Source organism: Salvelinus fontinalis, unplaced genomic scaffold (assembly GCF_029448725.1).
Source record: "Salvelinus fontinalis isolate EN_2023a unplaced genomic scaffold, ASM2944872v1 scaffold_0625, whole genome shotgun sequence".
Lineage (NCBI taxonomy): Eukaryota > Metazoa > Chordata > Actinopteri > Salmoniformes > Salmonidae > Salvelinus > Salvelinus fontinalis.
In genome coordinates this window covers 79,956-101,726 of record NW_026600834.1, presented here as the reverse complement: position 1 = coordinate 101,726, position 21,771 = coordinate 79,956, and the positions used below count along the sequence as shown (strand labels likewise).

Here is a 21,771-nt window from a genome sequence, read left to right as displayed (position 1 = left end):
TTTCTATCTTTAGTAGTCTTACTGTTTGTGCAAGATAATGGTAAAGTACTTCAAACCACATAGTCAAACGTATTTATAGTGAAGCACTTCATATGTTTTATTTTATTTATCCTTCATTTAACTAGGCAAGTCAGTTAAGAACAAATTATTATTTACAATGACGGCCTACCCCGGCAGAACCTGGATGGATAAGATGAACAGAGAACACTTTGTAACACTTTCTATGAAGCCCATATCTATAATGCATACACTCAAGTTTACTCATCATTGGGAAAGGTAGGCCAAACGGCCTTTACTCATCATTGGGAAAGGTAGGCCAAACGGCCTTTACTCATCATTGGGAAAGGTAGGCCAAGCGGCCTTTACTCATCATTGGGAAAGGTAAGCCAAACGGCCTTTACTTATCATTGGGAAAGGTAGGCCAAACGACCTTTACTTATCATTGGGAAAGGTAGGCCAAGCGGCCTTTACTTATCATTGGGAAAGGTAGGCCAAACGGACTTTACTAATCACTGGGAAAGGTAGGCCAAACGTCCTTTACTTATCATTGGGAAAGGTAGGCCAAACGGCCTTTACTTATCATTGGGAAAGGTAGGCCAAACGGCCTTTAATCATCATTGGGAAGGGTAGGCCAAACGTCCTTTACTCATCATTGGGAAAGGTAGGCCAAACGGCCTTTACTCATCATTGGGAAAGGTAGGCCAAGCGGCCTTTACTCATCATTGGGAAAGGTAGGCCAAACGACCTTTACTTATCATTGGGAAAGGTAGGCCAAGCGGCCTTTACTTATCATTGGGAAAGGTAGGCCAAACGGACTTTACTAATCACTGGGAAAGGTAGGCCAAACGTCCTTTACTTATTATTGGGAAAGGTAGGCCAAACGGCCTTTACTTATCATTGGGAAAGGTAGGCCAAACGGCCTTTACTTATCATTGGGAAAGGTAGGCCAAACGGCCTTTACTCATCATTGGGAAAGGTAGGCCAAGAGGCCTTTACTTATCATTGGGAAAGGTAGGCCAAGCGGCCTTTACTCATCATTGGGAAAGGTAGGCCAAACGTCTTTACTCATCATTGGGAAAGGTAGGCCAAACGGTCTTTACTCATCATTGGGAAAGGTAGGCCAAACGGTCTTTACTTATCATTGGGAAAGGTAGGCCAAACGTCCTTTACTTATCATTGGGAAAGGTAGGTCAAACGGCCTTTACTTATCATTGGGAAAGGTAGGCCAAACGTCCTTTACTTATCATTGGGAAAGGTAGGCCAAACGGCCTTTACTTATCATTGGGAAAGATAGGCCAAGCAGCCTTTACTCATCATTGGGAAAGGTAGGCCAAGCGGCCTTTACTTATCATTGGGAAAGGTAGGCCAAACGGCCTTTACTCATCAATGGGAAAGGTAAGCCAAACGTCCTTTACTCATCATTGGGAAAGGTAGGCCAAGCGGCCTTTACTTATCATTGGGAAAGGTAGGTCAAGCGGCCTTTACTTATCATTGGGAAAGGTAAGCCAAACGGCCTTTACTTATCATTGGGAAAGGTAGGCCAAACGGCCTTTACTTATCATTGGGAAAGGTAGGCCAAACGTCCTTTACTTATCATTGGGAAAGGTAGGCCAAACGTCCTTTACTTATCATTGGGAAAGGTAGGCCAAACGGCCTTTACTTATCATTGGGAAAGGTAGGCCAAACGGCCTTTACTTATCATTGGGAAAGATAGGCCAAGCGGCCTTTACTCATCATTGGGAAAGGTAGGCCAAGCGGCCTTTACTTATCATTGGGAAAGGTAGGCCAAACGGCCTTTACTCATCATTGGGAAAGGTAGGCCAAACGTCCTTTACTCATCATTGGGAAAGGTAGGCCAAGCGGCCTTTACTTATCATTGGGAAAGGTAGGCCAAGCGGCCTTTACTCATCATTGGGAAAGGTAGGCCAAACGTCCTTTACTCATCATTGGGAAAGGTAGGTCAAGCGGCCTTTACTTATCATTGGGAAAGGTAGGCCAAACGGCCTTTACTTATCATTGGGAAAGGTAGGCCAAGCGGCCTTTACTTATCATTGGGAAAGGTAGGCCAAACGGCCTTTACTCATCATTGGGAAAGGTAGGCCAAGCGGCCTTTACTCATCATTGGGAAAGGTAGGCCAAACGACCTTTACTTATCATTGGGAAAGGTAGGCCAAGCGGCCTTTACTTATCATTGGGAAAGGTAGGCCAAACGGACTTTACTAATCACTGGGAAAGGTTGGCCAAACGTCCTTTACTTATATTGGGAAAGGTAGGCCAAACGGCCTTTACTTATCATTGGGAAAGGTAGGCCAAACGGCCTTTACTTATCATTGGGAAAGATAGGCCAAGCGGCCTTTACTCATCATTGGGAAAGGTAGGCCAAGAGGCCTTTACTTATCATTGGGAAAGGTAGGCCAAACGGCCTTTACTCATCATTGGGAAAGGTAGGCCAAACGTCCTTTACTCATCATTGGGAAAGGTAGGCCAAGCGGCCTTTACTTATCATTGGGAAAGGTAGGCCAAGCGGCCTTTACTCATCATTGGGAAAGGTAGGCCAAGCGGTCTTTACTCATCATTGGGAAAGGTAGGCCAAACGTCCTTTACTCATCATTGGGAAAGGTAGGCCAAACGTCCTTTACTCATCATTGGGAAAGGTAGGCCAAGCGGCCTTTACTAATCATTGGGAAAGGTAGGCCAAACGTCCTTTACTCATCATTGGGAAAGGTAGGCCAAACGTCCTTTACTTATCATTGGGAAAGGTAGGCCAAACGTCCTTTACTCATCATTGGGAAAGGTAGGCCAAACGTCCTTTACTCATCATTGGGAAAGGTAGGTCAAGCGGCCTTTACTTATCATTGGGAAAGGTAGGCCAAACGGCCTTTACTTATCATTGGGAAAGATAGGCCAAGCGGCCTTTACTTATCATTGGGAAAGATAGGCCAAGCGGCCTTTACTCATCATTGGGAAAGGTAGGCCAAGCGGCCTTTACTTATCATTGGGAAAGGTAGGCCAAACGGCCTTTACTCATCATTGGGAAAGGTAAGCCAAACGTCCTTTACTCATCATTGGGAAAGGTAGGCCAAGTGGCCTTTACTTATCATTGGGAAAGGTAGGCCAAGCGGCCTTTACTCATCATTGGGAAAGGTAGGCCAAACGTCCTTTACTCATCATTGGGAAAGGTAGGTCAAGCGGCCTTTACTTATCATTGGGAAAGGTAGGCCAAACGGCCTTTACTTATCATTGGGAAAGGTAGGCCAAACGTCCTTTACTTATCATTGGGAAAGGTAGGCCAAACGTCCTTTACTTATCATTGGGAAAGGTAGGCCAAACGGCCTTTACTTATCATTGGGAAAGGTAGGCCAAACGGCCTTTACTTATCATTGGGAAAGATAGGCCAAGCGGCCTTTACTCATCATTGGGAAAGGTAGGCCAAGCGGCCTTTACTTATCATTGGGAAAGGTAGGCCAAACGGCCTTTACTCATCATTGGGAAAGGTAGGCCAAACGTCCTTTACTCATCATTGGGAAAGGTAGGCCAAGCGGCCTTTACTTATCATTGGGAAAGGTAGGCCAAGCGGCCTTTACTCATCATTGGGAAAGGTAGGCCAAACGTCCTTTACTCATCATTGGGAAAGGTAGGTCAAGCGGCCTTTACTTATCATTGGGAAAGGTAGGCCAAACGGCCTTTACTTATCATTGGGAAAGGTAGGCCAAGCGGCCTTTACTTATCATTGGGAAAGGTAGGCCAAACGGCCTTTACTCATCATTGGGAAAGGTAGGCCAAGCGGCCTTTACTCATCATTGGGAAAGGTAGGCCAAACGACCTTTACTTATCATTGGGAAAGGTAGGCCAAGCGGCCTTTACTTATCATTGGGAAAGGTAGGCCAAACGGACTTTACTAATCACTGGGAAAGGTTGGCCAAACGTCCTTTACTTATATTGGGAAAGGTAGGCCAAACGGCCTTTACTTATCATTGGGAAAGGTAGGCCAAACGGCCTTTACTTATCATTGGGAAAGATAGGCCAAGCGGCCTTTACTCATCATTGGGAAAGGTAGGCCAAGAGGCCTTTACTTATCATTGGGAAAGGTAGGCCAAACGGCCTTTACTCATCATTGGGAAAGGTAGGCCAAACGTCCTTTACTCATCATTGGGAAAGGTAGGCCAAACGTCCTTTACTCATCATTGGGAAAGGTAGGCCAAGCGGCCTTTACTAATCATTGGGAAAGGTAGGCCAAACGTCCTTTACTCATCATTGGGAAAGGTAGGCCAAACGTCCTTTACTCATCATTGGGAAAGGTAGGCCAAGCGGCCTTTACTAATCATTGGGAAAGGTAGGCCAAACGTCCTTTACTCATCATTGGGAAAGGTAGGCCAAACGTCCTTTACTTATCATTGGGAAAGGTAGGCCAAACGTCCTTTACTCATCATTGGGAAAGGTAGGCCAAACGTCCTTTACTCATCATTGGGAAAGGTAGGTCAAGCGGCCTTTACTTATCATTGGGAAAGGTAGGCCAAACGGCCTTTACTTATCATTGGGAAAGATAGGCCAAGCGGTCTTTACTCATCATTGGGAAAGGTAGGCCAAACGGTCTTTACTCATCATTGGGAAAGGTAGGCCAAACGGTCTTTACTCATCATTGGTAAAGGTAGGCCAAACGGTCTTTACTCATCATTGGGAAAGGTAGGATGTGTTCTGGACACATCCTTTCTGTGCTCCAGCAATTTAAGAACAGATGCCTCCTTCTATCAGCCGTATGCACCTTGTTCAGTATCTGTCACTTTACAGTACTGTAGTTCATGATCTGGTTCTACTTACTTTATGACATTCCTCCTTGTTCTTATAGGCTGGAGTAGGCTTAGTCTCAAAATAAGACCGGTTTAAAATAGTTTTAGCCTGTCAAAGCAGGGTTTCCCAAACCTTTCTTTGTCAAAGTGAAGGGGGAGATTCGGACAGAGCTAAAGGACGTCCATTTTTTTTGCACTGATCACAGACGTGGTCAAGTGTAAATATGACTTCTTACATGAGCCTGACAGTGCATCTCACGAAAGACTCAACACTATCTCAGGCTAACATAGTGTAGCGACCCGCACAGACAGCTGTGTGTTATGTGTTAGGCTAGTAGGTGGTTGTGTTGTACTGACCAGTACCCAGTGTTCGCGGGGTCCGACATGTCAATCAACCTGCTATCTGCCAATCACGGGAAAGCCTGGAATGTTCTGATGCCGGGCATCCTGGCAGTTGGCGGAGTGGCGTGGATGGGGGTTGGGCAGGGGGATGGAGCATTGGAAGTTAAGACCAGGTTTCGCCTTTGTTCTCTCTCTTACGTCTGGGTTTCACAAGAGAAGGTCACGATTGTCTTGTGCGTTATCTTTCATTTATTTGGCGTGTGCTACGGCCAAACAGTAGCCTGTGTAAAGTTGGTTTAATAAACTGTCCATTCGTAAACTCAATCCTCTGTCTGGACAGTTGTTCTTTTATGATGGAAAGCAGGGTTTCCCAACAAGATTCTGCTAATCTCTATAGTCATATAAAGTGTAGTAGAATTGCATGATAGAAAATATTTTAACAAGGGGGGGAAAAAATCCTGTAAAGAGAAACATATCTGACATAGCCTAGCCTAGCCTTACTCCACCACGCGCTGCATTGAACAGACGTTTTTTTGCGAACAGTGATTGAGTTATATTATTAGCCTAAATGATGACTATCCAATTTACTAATCACATTAGCAATAGTCAGCTATCTTACAAAAGTCTGTAAATGTGAAGATGCATTGAATGCTTTATATATTTTTTTATGGTGAAAATTAGCTTCCCCTTAACTTGAGACTCGCGCGCCTATGAGCAAGATAGTTAGGCCTAAACACTCGAATGTTTTCCTTTGCTAATGTTTCCCCCGTCCGTCCGTCGGCTGTCAGTTATGTCGATGACTGTGTACACACCACAAGTCAATCATCGACACCGGAAGTCCCATGACCGTCACAGCCCTAGTTGTATGCTTGAGTTTGTTCAAGAGAGGCTTTGACGCCAGATTTGAGCAGATCTTGCTTTAGTTTTCCTCAGCCTGTGTTTTGTTTCTCTCTCCTTTTCCTGTTAGATGGTGATGCTGCTTCTCTCCAGAGGAGCCAACATTAATGCTTTTGACAAGAAGGGCCGTAGAGCAATCCACTGGGCTGCTTACATGGGTAATGAGTTGACCACACATATACATTCTGACTAATGTCCTTATCCCAGTGAGTGAATGAATTGGCTGTGTGTTAGACTCACAGCTCAGCTGTATGGTCCACCTCTAGTGTGTTATTATGTCAGAATGATGGACTGAGTATATTGATAAGATGTAGGTTTTCAATTGTACTAACACGATGTAGGTATTGCTAATGGTGCTGTGTACCACTGTAAACTAACCTCTCTCTCCCTCTATATCTCTGCCTATCTCTCTGTCTCTCTCCATCTGTCTGTCTCTCTCTCCATCTCTGTTTCTCTCTTTGTCTCTCTTTTCCCCCCCATAGGGCACATTGAGGTGGTGAAACTGCTGACCTCTCATGGATCAGAGGTGTCCTGTAAAGACAAGAGGGCCTACACCCCTCTCCACTCTGCAGCGGCATGATCAGCATGGTCAAGTACCTCCTGGACCTTGGGGTGGATGTGAGTCAATGCATACATACACCTCCCCAAATTCAACTGTGTAGTCACTGTTCAATTACAACTCCACGAAAAGACAGAGCTCTAGTGTGTTCGAGAATGATTTCCATCAAGTAATGAAGAGATGGAGGTTGGATCAGTATGTTGGGACCAGTGGGTTGGGACCAGGGGATTGGGGCCAGGGGGTTGGGACCAGGGGGTTTTCATAACCAAGTAATGAAGAGATGGAGGTTGGGCCAGGGGGTTGGGACCAGTAGGTTGGGACCAGGGGGTTGGGACCAGGGGGTTTTCATAACCAAGTAATGAAGAGATGGAGGTTGGGCCAGGGGGTTGGGACCAGTGTGTTGGGACTAGGGGATTGGGACCAGTATGTTGGGACCAGTGTGTTAGGACCAGGGGGTTGGGACCAGGGGGTTGGGACCAGTGTGTTGGGACCAGGGGGTTGGGACCAGGGGGTTGGGACCAGGGGGTTGGGACCAGGGGGTTGGGACCAGTGTGTTGGGACCAGGGGGTTTTCATAACCAAGTAATGAAGAGATGGAGATTGGATCCAGAGGGTTGGATCCAGGAGGTTGGAGCCAGGGGGTTGGGACCCAGTGTGTCGGGACACAGTGTGTTGGGTCAGGGGTTTTTCCTAACCAAGTGACCTGATCAGGAATGTATTGTCTCTCTCTCTATCAACATGTTAAATGTGCAACCAGAGGAAAAGAAACTCTGGACCACCTTTACTCCATATTCAATGATGCATACAAAGCTATCCCTCGCTCTCCATTTGGCTAATCTGACCATATTTCTATCCTCCGGATTCCTGCTTACAAGCAACAATTAAAGCAGGAAGCACCAGTGACTAGATCAATCAAAAAGTGGTCAGATGAGGCAGATGCTAAACTACAGGACTGTTTTGCTAGCACAGACTGGAATATTTTCCGGGATTCTTCCGATGGCATTGAGGATTACACCACATCAGTCACTGGCTTCATCAATAAGTGCATCGATGACGTCATCCCCACAGTGACTATACGTACATAACCCAACCAGAAGTCATGGATTACAGGCAAAATCCAACCTTAGCTAAAAGGGTAGAGCTGCCGCTTTCAAGGAGCGGGACTCTAACCTGGAAGCTTATAAGAAATCCCGCTATGCCCTCCGACGAACCATCAACCAGGCAAAGCATCAATACAGGACAAAGATCACATCATACTACACCAGCTCCGATGCTGGTCGGATGTGGCAGGGCTTGCAAACTATTACAGACTACAAAGGGAAGCACAGCCGAGAGCAGCCCAGTGACACGAGCCTACCAGACGAGCTAAATTATTTATATGCTTGCTTCGAAGCAAGTAACACTGTAACATGCATGAGAGCACCAGCTGATCCGGACCACTGTGTGATCACATTCTCCACAGCTGATGTGAGTAAGACCTTTAAACAGGTCAACATTCACAAGGCCACAGGGCCAGACGGATTACCAGGATGTGTACCCGAGCATGCGCTGACCAACTGGCAAGCATCTTCACTGACATTTTCAACCTCTCCCTGTCTGAGTCTGTAATACCAACATGTTTCAAGCATTGCACCATAGTCCCTGTGCCCAAGAAGACTAAGGTAACCTGCCTAAATAACTACCGACCCGTAGCACTCACGTCTGTGTTTTTGAAAGGCTGGTCATGGCTCACATCAATACCATTATCCTAGAAACCCTAAACCTACTCCAATTTGCATACCGCCCCAACAGATCCACAGATGATGCAATCTCTATGGCACTCCACACTGCCCTTTCACACCTGGACAAAGGGAACACCTATGTGAGAATGTTATTCATTGACTACAGCTCAGCGTTCAACACCATAGTGCACTCAAAGCTCATCACTGTCAATCAATCAAATGTATTTATAAAGCCCTTCTTACATCAACTGATGTCACAAAGTGCTGTACAGAAACCCAGCCTAAAACCCCAAACAGCAAGCAATGCAGGTGTAGAAGCACGGTAGCTAGGACAAACTCCCTAGGAAGGCCAAACCCTAGGAAGAAACCTAGAGAGGAACCAGGCTATGAGGGGTGGCCAGTCCTCTTCTGGCTGTGCCGGGTGGAGATTATAACAGAACATGGGCAAGATGTTCAAAAGTTCATAGATGACCAGCAGGGTCAGATAATAATAATCACAGTGGTTGTAGAGGGTGAAACAGGTCAGCACCTCAGGAGTAAATGTCATTTGGCTTTTCATAGCCGATCATTCAGAGTATCTCTACCGCTTCTGCCGTCTCTAGAGAGTTGAAAACAGCAGGTCTGGGACAAGGTAGCACGTCCAGTGAACAGGTCGGGGTTCCATAGCCACAGGCAGAACAGTTGAGACTGGAGCAGCAGCACGGCCAGGTGGCCTGGGGACAGCAAGGAGTCATCAGGCCAGGTAGTCTTGAGGCATGTCCTCCTCCGAGAGAGAGAGAAACAGAGAGAATTAGACAGCATACTTAAATTCACACAGGACACCGGATAAGACAGGAGAAATACACCAGATATAACAGACTGACCCTAGCCCCCCGACACATAAACTACTGCAGCATAAATACTGGAGGCTGAGACAGGAGGGGTCGGGAAACACTGTGGCCCCATCCGACGATACCCCCGGACAGGGCCAAACAGGCAGGATATAACCCCACCCACTTTGCCAAAGCACAGCCCCCACACCACTAGAGGGATACCTTCAACCACCAACTTACTATCCTGAGACAAGGCCAAGTATCTCCAGTATCTCCAATCTCCAGTGGGTGCGCGGGAGGGGGTAGATCCAGAATTTTGGGAATCCTGTAGAAAGGAGATCGCGTCTCTTCCCTCCACGACCTCCGGGAAACCTTGAAGTCTCAAATTCGAGTGCCTTTGGAAATGTTCATAATAATCACATTTCTCCTCGAGTTTAGCGATGGAGTCTTCCAACTTCTTGTATTTTTGGTCCACTTCCTCACGGACGTCCAGGATGGCAGCCTGGTGGTCAGCATGGTCTTTTTCTAACTTTGTCACTCGTCCATTTGTGACTTTATGGTCTTCGTGGAGTTTATCGACCAGTACATCAATTATTTTTGTTATACCCTTGTCCATCTCCATTCTGAACCATGCTGGTGCTTCTTCCCGAGCTAGCATCCGCCGAGGCCGATGAAGGGCTGTCAGAGAGAGGCATTTTTCCATGCCTCGTTTGAGGCTTTGACATATTTGGCATATTTTGTTTTGGCGATACAATAAATGTTTTAACTTCCAACGCACTATTAACGAACAATTTAACAATGTCAAAATGCCTTAAAACTGTTTGAAAGTTCGAGGACACTACGCAGATGCGTCTTGTTAGAGCATCGCCATTGGCGGAAGTCTCTCTCATATCATCATTCTTAACAGTCATCGTCCAACAAGTCTTCTACTGTTGTTCTTCTCCATTTCATGCACAACACATTGGAGGGACACTTCACATATGTAGTGGGTGTACTTTCCATGTTACAGTATTTCCTTTATAACATTTATAATGACTACATAACTAACAAAACAACATTAGTGTTCTTTAGATCACCTCTGACCATTCCCCACGTTTTATGTTAGATATATTATTCCAGTAGTTGCTTCTGAACGTGTTAGAATTTCGTCGGGAAAAAGTATTCTTGAAACAAAGCAAAAGGGCGTCAGTTGTTAACCCCCACCAGTTCCCTCCTCCCCCCTCTGCGGGTGAGAGGGGGGGGCAGCGTAGCCTAGTGGTTAGAGCGTTGGACTAGTAACCGAAAGGTTGCAAGATCGAATCCCCGAGCTGACAAAGTACAAATCTGTCGTTCTGCCCCTGAACAAGGCAGTTAACCTACTGTTCCTAGGAAACAAAGAGTTTGTTCTTAACTGACTTGCCTAGTTAAAAAAAGAAGGGATCTTGTTGAAGTCATTCATTGCAAACCTGATCTGACCTATTTGGATCCTCACAGGACAGTCTGTAATCCCGACATATTTCAAGCTGACTACCATTGTCCGTGTTCCCAAGAACTCCAAGTTAACCTGTCTGTAGCTTTGCTTTGTGCTTTGAAAGTCTGGTCATGACCACATCAACACAATCATCCTAGACACCCTGTGCCCACTCCAATTTGCATATCTCCCCAACAGATCCACAGATGAAGCAATCTCAATTAAGAGGGGAAATAACTATGTGAGAATGCTGTTCATAGACTACAGCCCAGCGTTCAACACCATAGTCCGCTCCAAGCTAGGGACCTTGGGACTGAAGACCTCCTTCTGCAACTGGATGCTGGACTTTCTGACGGGCCGGCCCCAGGTGGTGAGGATAGGCAAGAACACCTCTGCCACACTGACCTTCAACACGGGAGGCCCTCAGGGATGCGTGCTTAGTCCCCTCTTGTACTCCCTGTTCACCCATGACTGTGTGGCCACACACGACTCCAACACCATCATCAAGTTTGCTGACGACACGAAGGCGATGAGAGGTCAGAGACTTGGCATTGTGGTGCCAGGACAACCTCTCCCTCAATGTCAGTAAGACCAAGGAGCTGATCGTGGACTATAGCAGCAAGAGGGGAGAGCACGTCCCCATCCATATCAACAGGGCTGTTAAAGGGTCTTGCTCTGACCCTACCCACAATCACTAGACTGTATACAAACCATATGCACACACACACACTACGTTCACACTCCCACACAAAACCCACACACACAAACCGACACAACCCAAACACACATGCGTACACATTACACACTCTCACAAACAAACACACACCTTTACACTCATTTGCTGCTGCTGCTCTGTTCTTTATTTTGCTCTTATTATTATCTATCCTGATGCCTAGTCACTTTACCCTGCCTTGTACATATCTACCTCAAATACCTCGTACCCCTGCACACTGATCTGGAACTGGAACTCCTTGTATATAGCTTTATTCTTGGGTATTTTATTACACTGTTACAATATGTACAGTACCAGTCAAAAGTTTGGACACACCTACTCATTCCAGGGTTTCTTTATTTTTTACAATTTTCTACATTGTAGAACATCAAAAGTATGAAATACCACATAAGGAATCCTGTAGTAACCAAAAAAATCTAAATATATTTTATTTTTGAGATTCTTCAAAGTAGCCACCCTTTGCCTTGATGACAGCTTTGCACACTCTTGGCATTCTCTCAATCAGCTTCATGAGGTACTCACCTGGAATGCATTTCAATTAACAGGTGTGCCTTGTTCAAAGTTAATTTGTGGAATTTATTTCCTTAGTGCGTTTGAGCCAATCACTTGTTTTGTGCCAAGGTAGGGGTGGTATACAGAAGATAGCCCTATTTGGTAAAATACCAAGTCCATATTATGGCAAGAACAGCTCAAATAAGCAAAGAGAAACGAAAGTCTAATATTATTTTAAGACATGAAGTTCAGTCAATCCGGAAAATTTCAAGAACTTTGAACGTTTCTTCAAGTGCAGTCACAAAATCCATCAAGCGCTAGACCCAGAATTACCTCTGCTCTAAAGTTCAAGTAACAGACACATCTCAACATCAACTGTTCAGAGGAGACAGCGTGAATTAGGCCTTCATGGTCAAATTTCTGCAAAGAAACCACTACTAAAGTACACCAATAAGAAGAAGAGACTTGCTTGGGCCAAGAAACACGAGCAATGGACATTAGACCGGTGGAAATCTGTCCTTTTGGAAAAGCAATCCAGATGAAGCTGGTTGAGAGAATGCCGAGTGTGTGCAAAGCTGTCAACAAGGCAAAGGGTGGCTAAATATAAATAAAATATATATTGATATGTTTAACACTTTTTTGGGGTACTACATGATTCCATATGTGTTATTTCATAGTTTTGAGTTCTTCACTATTATTTTACAATGTAGAAAAGTCAAAATAAAGAAAAACCTTTGAATGAGTAGGTGGGTCCAAACTTTTGATTGGTATACATATATTCTATAGTTTTGTACTCTGCATCGTTGGGGTGGTCTCGTAAGCAAGCATTTCACAGTGAAGAGTTGATTTGAGAGGGAAAGACAAAGCGCGAGGGAGTCCAAATGTATTCTGACCTAGTCTTTAGTATGAAACCATTTTTATTGAGACGAGTACAAAACATTAAAGGAACACTTGTCTCCATGTCTCGTCCGTACCTGGTAGGAGTACTCGGGTGGGGGTCCCGCAAAGTTCATCCCAATGGCTGAGGGAGGAGGGTCATTCTTTTCTAGAGAATCTACCAATTTTCCTTCATGAGGAAATTGCAAGAAATTTCCGAGCTTCCCATTCAAACCGAAAGTGCTATTTAGAAGCATATGTTTTATTTAACCAGGTAAGTTGACTGAGAACACATTCTCATTTACAGCAACGACCTGGGGAATAGTTACAGGGTGAGAGGGGAGTGAATGAGCCAATAGTAAGCTTGGGATGATTAGGTGACCGTGATGGTATGAGGACCAGATCTGGAATTTAGCCAGGACACCAGGGTTAACACCCCTACTCTAACAATAAGTGCCATGGGATCTTTAGTGACCACAGAGAGTCAGGACACATGTTTAACGTCCCACCCGAAAGACAGCACCTGTCCCCAATCACTGCCCTGGGATATTATTTTAGACCAGAGGAAAGAGTGACTCCTACTGGCCCTCCAACACCACTTCCAGCAGCAACTGGTCTCCAATCTAGGGACTGACCATTACCAACCCTGCTTAGCTTCAGAAGCAAGCCAGCTGTGGGATGCAGGGTGTTAAGCAGCAAATAAAATCCAACATGATTATACCACTCTACATGGAGAAATACACTAATGGGTTCTTGTATTTGTTGCATATTAATCAACTCAAAGTCACCACACTATTTCATTAATAGTTAGTTTTAACAGGTATATGAGCCACTGTTGGCCGACGGGTCAAATGAGGTGATTACAGGATGCTACCCTTCACTGAACGATGCATTTCGGTCCTTTCCTCTCCCCTTGCACCTGGCTATCAAGGGAATTTGGGAAGGTTGTGGCTGTTTATACTTCGGTTATTGTGATGATTTTGTCAGAGGAAACAAATCTGAATCTCCTATAATGTAACAGTTACGCTGTAGCGGAGATTCAGCCCACTGGATAGCGCTGCAGTTGATCAATTGCAGTGAATCTAAACCCGCAGTTTATCATGTGCCATTCTAAGGTAGGCTATATTTACATCAAATCTTCTCAATCCTACCTATTGCATCTGTTCTCCAGCAATAAAGTAAATTATCAAGTTAATATTCATTTAGTCACAGCATCAACTAAACGTGAGCCTACACAAACGTGGACTACATAATCAAATTAAATAATCTTGTCAAGACCCTGCCATTCTTCTCCGTTATTACTTCTATTCAAGACAAAATACCCCCAGTTCTCGCATTATTTTACAGACTTGGTCAGAAAGGGTAACTGATTCTCGAGACCCAGACAAACAAATGTAGAATAACATTCAATACACAAACTTCAGCTACATAAAATAACCTGGAAGGCCTACCCTGTAGAAAACAAAATAATTTTCATAGCCCATAACGTTTTAACTTGCTTCAAAACACGCTGAATTTATTTATTTATTTCATCTTTATTTAACCAGGCAAGCTAGTTGAGAACAAGTTCTCATTTACAACTGCGACCTGGCCAAGATAAAGCATAGCAGTGTGAACAGACAACAACACAGAGTTACACATGAAGTAAACAATAAACAAGTCAATAACACAGTAGGGGAAAAAATGAGTCTATATACATTGTGTGCAAAAGGCATGAGGAGGTAGGCAATAAATAGGCTATAGTAGCAAATAATTACAATTTAGCATATTAACACTGGAGTGATAAATCATCAGATGATCATGTGCAAGTAGAGATACTGGTGTGCAAAAGAGCAGAAAAGTAAATAAATAAAAACAGTAAGGGGATGAGGTAGGTAAATTGGGTGGGCTGTTGACAGATGCAGCGATCGGTTAGCTGCTCAGATAGCAGATGTTTAAAGTTGGTGAGGGAAATAAAAGTCTCCAGTTTCAGCGATTTTTGCAATATGTTCCAGTCACAGGCAGCAGAGAACTGGAAGGAAAGGCGGCCAAATGAGGTGTTGGCTTTTGGGATGATCAGTGAGATATACCTGCTGGAGCGCGTGCTACGGGTGGGTGTTGTTATCGTGACCAGTGAACTGAGATAAGGCGGAGCTTTACCTAGCATGGACTTATAGATGACCTGGAGCCAGCATGTCTGGCGACGAATATGTAGCGAGGGCCAGCCGACTAGAGCATACAGGTCGCAGTGGTGGGTGGTATAAGGTGTTTTAGTAACAAAACGGATGGCACTATGATAAACTGCATCTAGTTTGCTGAGTAGAGTATTGGAAGCTATTTTGTAGATAACATCGCCGAAGTCGAGGATCGGTAGGATAGTCAGTTTTACTAGGGTAAGTTTGGCGGCGTGAGTGAAGGAGGCTTTGTTGCGAAATAGAAAGCCGATTCTTGATTTGATTTTGGATTGGAGATGTTTAATATGAGTCTGGAAGGAGAGTTTACAGTCTAGCCAGACACCTAGGTATTTATAGATGTCCACATATCCTTGGTCGGAACTGTCCAGGGTGGTGATGCTAGTCGGGCGGGTGCAAGCAGCGAACGGTTGAAAAGCATGCATTTGGTTTTACTAGCGTTTAAGAGCAGTTGGAGGCCACGGAAGGAGTGTTGTATGGCATTGAAGCTCGTTTGGAGGTTAGATAGCACAGTGTCCAAGGAATGGCCAGAAGTATACAGAATGGTGTCGTCTGCGTAGAGGTGGATCAGGGAATCGCCCGCAGCAAGAACATCATTGATATATACAGAGAAAAGAGTCGGCCCGAGAATTGAACCCTTTGGTACCCCCATAGAGACTGCCAGAGGACCAGACATGTCCTCCGATTTGACACACTGAGGTCTGTCTGCAAAGTAGTTGGTGAACCAGGCAAGGCAGTCATCAGAAAAACCGAGGCTACCGAGTCTGCCGATAAGAATATGGTGATTGACAGAGTCGAAAGCCATGGCCAGGTCGATGAAGACGGCTGCACAGTACTGTCTTTTATCGATGGCGGTTATATCGTTTAGTACCTTGAGCGTGGCTGAGGTGCACCCGTGACCGGCTCGGAAACCGGACTGCACAGCGGAGAAGGTATGGTGAAATTCGAGATGGTCAGTGATCTGTTTATAACTTAGCTTTCGAAGACCTTAGGCAGGGCAGGATGGATATAGGTCTGTAACAGTTTGGGTCCAGGGTGTCTCCCCCTTTGAAGAGGGGGATGACCACGGCAGCTTTCCAATCCTTGGGGATCTCAGACGATATGAAAGAGATGAACAGGCTGGTAATAGGGGTTGCGACATAGGCGGCGGATAGTTTCAGAAATTGAGGGTCTAGATTGTCAGGCCCAGCTGATTTGTATGGGTCCAGGTTTTGCAGTTCTTTCGGAACATTTGCTATCTGGATTTGGTTGGCATAAATGAGTAAAGCGGTGCTTTTGAAATACAGCACATACCTACCGGTAGCTCAAAAGTTGGAGCCAATTTTGTTGCTGTATTAACTATATTTAAAGGTTGCGTGTACGTACTTTTTTAATTCATGGCGACTATGTACGGTTTGCTACGACGCACACCCTGAGCGTTCATCATGCGGCTAGAGAAGCCTTGTATGAACAGACTTCCTCACGCTTCTCAGAAATTTACTGGGTTATCCCATGTAAATCGGAGTGGGTGAGAAATCCTGGTCAAACTGTACCTGCCCTCAAATCCTAGGTTAGCGGCGCTACAAGCAACTCGGGGAGAGCCTGGACCTGATAAAAACCTGCCAGCTAAGACAGGTGAGCATTGACTTATTTAAACCTGAAAGTTTGGATTGGCACTGGGATATGAAGACACCCCGCCAAAAGGATGGGCTAATGATACGAGAGCTGGTTTTATATTTGAGCATTCACTAATAGGAAACCTAGTCAGTTACGAGAGAAGACACCCAGCAGAGTCATTTAAATGCAAGTTGACAACCGTGATAGTTAGCACTGACACCATTAAACCCAATTCTAGCAGCCTCATATGTACCAACCCCAAACACTCAGTTCCACAACCATCAAGTTCAAATGAACCCATTCCACATCATGTGATACACAAGCATAATTTGACCAAATGTAGCTTAAGTCATAGGGTAATTTAAGCACAGGGGTCAAAGTAGACATATTGCTGATGCCAAAGCATGGTTATTATGCAAAATAAATGTTGCCATAACCAGTTACTCATGTCAGGTCAAAGACCTCAACTCCAAGTAGGAACCGTCAAAACAATACTGAGGACACAAGTATTACAGTTAGCGTTTAATTGAGCCAAAACAAGAAATTGCAGTTACACACAACCTGGAATAGAAAACCCATGAACTCTTGCATGGACCCCGAGCACCATGTCCCACATCAGATATCCATGTTCGTGGTCAACGGGGCTCAGATGCAGAAGTCAACAGTTCCTCAATGGCATGGTCAGACGGGCCGGTGGCAGCTTCAGAGGCAGCGTCGTCAGACGGGCCGGTGGCAGCTTCAGAGGCAGCGTCGTCAGACGGGCCGGTGGCAGCTTCAGAGGCAGCGTCGTCAGACGGGCCGGTGGCAGCTTCAGAGGCAGCGTCGTCAGACGGGCCGGTGGCAGCTTCAGAGGCAGCGTCGTCAGACGGGCCGGTGGCAGCTTCAGAGGCAGCGTCGTCAGACGGGCCGGTGGCAGCTTCAGAGGCAGCGTCGTCAGACGGGCCGGTGGCAGCTTCAGAGGCAGCGTCGTCAGACGGGCCGGTGGCAGCTTCAGAGGCAGCGTCGTCAGACGGGCCGGTGGCAGCTTCAGAGGCAGCGTCGTCAGACGGGCCGGTGGCAGCTTCAGAGGCAGCGTCGTCAGACGGGCCGGTGGCAGCTTCAGAGGCAGCGTCGTCAGACGGGCCGGTGGCAGCTTCAGAGGCAGCGTCGTCAGACGGGCCGGTGGCAGCTTCAGAGGCAGCGTCGTCAGACGGGCCGGTGGCAGCTTCAGAGGCAGCGTCGTCAGACGGGCCGGTGGCAGCTTCAGAGGCAGCGTCGTCAGACGGGCCGGTGGCAGCTTCAGAGGCAGCGTCGTCAGACGGGCCGGTGGCAGCTTCAGAGGCAGCGTCGTCAGACGGGCCGGTGGCAGCTTCAGAGGCAGCGTCGTCAGACGGGCCGGTGGCAGCTTCAGAGGCAGCGTCGTCAGACGGGCCGGTGGCAGCTTCAGAGGCAGCGTCGTCAGACGGGCCGGTGGCAGCTTCAGAGGCAGCGTCGTCAGACGGGCCGGTGGCAGCTTCAGAGGCAGCGTCGTCAGACGGGCCGGTGGCAGCTTCAGAGGCAGCGTCGTCAGACGGGCCGGTGGCAGCTTCAGAGGCAGCGTCGTCAGACGGGCCGGTGGCAGCTTCAGAGGCAGCGTCGTCAGACGGGCCGGTGGCAGCTTCAGAGGCAGCGTCGTCAGACGGGCCGGTGGCAGCTTCAGAGGCAGCGTCGTCAGACGGGCCGGTGGCAGCTTCAGAGGCAGCGTCGTCAGACGGGCCGGTGGCAGCTTCAGAGGCAGCGTCGTCAGACGGGCCGGTGGCAGCTTCAGAGGCAGCGTCGTCAGACGGGCCGGTGGCAGCTTCAGAGGCAGCGTCGTCAGACGGGCCGGTGGCAGCTTCAGAGGCAGCGTCGTCAGACGGGCCGGTGGCAGCTTCAGAGGCAGCGTCGTCAGACGGGCCGGTGGCAGCTTCAGAGGCAGCGTCGTCAGACGGGCCGGTGGCAGCTTCAGAGGTAGCGTCGTCAGACGGGCCGGTGGCAGCTTCAGAGGTAGCGTCGTCAGACGGGCCGGTGGCAGCTTCAGAGGTAGCGTCGTCAGACGGGCCGGTGGCAGCTTCAGAGGTAGCGTCGTCAGAGGACAGGGCATCATTTGCCGGAGAGCTACCATGGTTTGGAGAAGCTTGGGATTCTACTTCATTAGTCTCGAAATACTCTAGAGAGAAAACAAAGAAACAGTTGGGTATTCTACAGCAACACAGCTGTTCTACACGGTCTAGGCCAAATTGCCATTCGAATGTTGAGCAACATGAACCCAACACAGATTTAAAAGTATATGTTTCAGGCCTTACCTTCTCTGTCTTGTTTAGCGTCAGACCCTATGGATCGGAGCAAGGCCAGGGCATGCACAATGGAGACGTCATTTGATGACAGCTCTGAAAAACGTAGGTTAAGGTACACAAGCAAAATCAAAGTGTTTGACAACATTATTTAGACAACTAAGTTACTCTATGGTGTTGAATGAGTGTCAAACACAGCAGCACCATAGACACAGTACAAAGCTAGAAGGGTTGTGGAAAGAAACACTTACCTCCAAGTCTCCTCTGCAGAGAGACTTGCTCTTGCTTCTGGGACTTTCCAACAGGGTAACAAGAAACTGAGGAGAAAGTGTTGACAGAAAATAGCTACATATATTAATAATAGCAGATGACCAATGCGGAACAAACAGACAATAAAATTGTAATCTCCAACTGATAAAGTTGAGCATATTTCCCAAACAAATCCCTTCAATCCAAATAAAACATTAGTGAACCAACCTTTCACAACCCCCACAGTCACCACAAAGAGCATCAATTCTCTCACACCTCCCATCATCATGAAAATAGTCTGTGTTATCAACAGGTAACGTCTTCACATGGCCTGTATGAGGCTTATATAGGCTACTAATGACCGTTTACCTGACAAACATGACTTAACGATCAATTAACATGCTTGATTGAGGTGTTACATTCAGATAGAAATAGACCATGTAGAACATATGTTGATTCTGGTGGGCAGGCAATCTTTTCTACTCCATATATTGCATTTATATCTGTAATGTTTAACCCTAATGGTCTCAGCTCAGCAGTAGAAAGAAGTAGGCCTAATTATTTTAGGTGTAATATTCAAAGATATTAGGGGGAAATAAACACTGTACCCAAATCCACTTTTTACAATGTTCCTGGGAAATGGGTAGGCCTCCACCATATAGTCCTCCCAGTTTTACAGCTGAGTTATATTCCTTTATTCACATAGATCACATACATAAATATATATGTTAGCTGTAGGTAGCTTTGGAAAAAAAATCCCATATTGTATTGTTACTAACATGAATAATAAATATCATATATTCCTCATTTGCTCTGTAGGAGGTTCGTCATATGAAGGACATTCAAGTGGATGTGACCCCTAACCTGCAATAGGGGCTCAGTGGGGTGACAGACATCCTGTAATGGATCTCCACCTAGTGTCTGAGGACCTGGAAAAGGCTGTGTCTACAGCTGTGGTAACCATGGTAACCTAACTTAACCTCACTATATGAAGGATTTTATTGTTATGGATAGTCATCTCCAATCTGTTCAAATATTTCTGTTGTTGATAACACACATTACTAAAATTATTCACACTTGTCTTCCTATTTCCACATAATCTGTCATGGTTCCCCACCTTAACAGGGCTTAAAACCAACCTCTCTTTATTGCTCTCTTTATTGCTAATACAACCAAATCCAACAGCGTTTGAGTATCTTAATGCTTTTCTTCTAACCCTGAATTGCAACTTTTTATCCTAGTACACAAGCATGTCATTTTATCCATCCACACCCACTCTACTGCCGCATGTCCACTGCGGCTGAGACTTTCACCCACTCGTTACAGGTATTAGCAGGTAACCAACCCCACCCTAGGAGTTAACCTCTACAGGTATCAACCTGTTCGGGTTTACCTTCCGGGACTTACCATATACCACAAAGCTACGACCGGTCGTAATACAATTAGATTACTGAATAAGCTCAGGCTTTCTAGGTCCGTACCCTATAATTGGTTCAGCGTACGACGCTCATCTCCCCAAGATGTCAGAATTAGTGATAACAGGTGTAGGAACTGTGCCTACCTTGTTTATGTTTCACTGATTCAGAATCTCTAGTTCGACTGCAAATCGTGGTGAACCCTGCTCGCAGTGCCAACTGTTAGGTTCTAATTCTCAGAGTAAAAATTCGACGGACACTATGAAAGCTTAAACCAAGTTTATTCTTCCCAGAGGGTCAAGACAGCTGCATTAGACAAAAAACATATTCACACAAGCACTGATATTTAATCCTTTCTCCTATGCTGAGTCTACTCCTAAATTTCAATAAGCATTTCTCGACGGCTGGCCATGTTTTCTTCCTGGCTACCCCAACTCCGGCCAACAGCTCCGCACCCCCAGCAGCTACTTGCCCGAGCCTCCCCAGCTTCTCCTTCACCCAAATCCAGGTAGCAGATGTTCTGAAAGAGCTGCAAAAACTGGACCCGTACAAATCAGCTGGGCTAGACAATCTGGACCCTCTCTTTCTAAAATTATCCGCCGCCAATGTTGCAACCCCTATTACCAGTCTGTTCAACCTCTCTTTCGTATCGTCCGAGATCCCTAAAGATTGGAAAGCTCATCAAAGGGGGTGACACTCTAGACCCAAACTGTTATAGTGTAACGGCTGTCGCTCTCCTCATCCTCGGACGAGGTGAGGAGAGAAGGATCATCAGACCAAAATGCAGCTTCAGGGAAATAAGCCATCTTTATTATAAATACGACGATGGCAACACGAAACACAAAACACTTTCAAATTTACAAAACAAGAAAACGACGTTGACGAAACCTGAACATAAACTTACATAACTACACGTAAACTCACGGACAGGAAACAGACGACATCGAAACGAAAACGAACAACCGAAACAATCCCGTATGGTGTAAGACATAACACAGACACAGGAGACAATCACCCACAAACAAACAGTGAGAACGCCCTACCTAAATATGACTCTTAATTAGAGGAAAACGCAAACCACCTGCCTCTAATCAAGAGCCATACCAGGCAACCCAAAACCAACATAGAAACAGATAACATAGACTGCCCACCCAAAACTAACGCCCTGACCAATTACACATACAAAAACAACATAAAACTGGTCAGGACCGTTACATATAGACCTATATCCATCGTGCCCTGCCTTTCTAAAGTCTTCGATAGCCAAGTTAATATAACAGATCACTGACCATTTCGAATCCCACCGTACTTTCTCTGCTGTACAATCCAGTTTCCGAGCTGGTCATGGGTGGACCTCAGCCACGCTCAAGGTACTAAACGA

At 46.1% G+C, this 21,771-nt stretch overlaps 1 pseudogene; it reads right to left on the bottom strand.

The window, feature by feature from the left end:
• Positions 1-16,942: 16,942 nt before the first annotated feature.
• On the bottom strand, positions 16,943-19,303 carry LOC129846766 (polysialoglycoprotein-like; annotated as a pseudogene).
• Between the last annotated feature and the right edge of the window lie 2,468 nt (positions 19,304-21,771).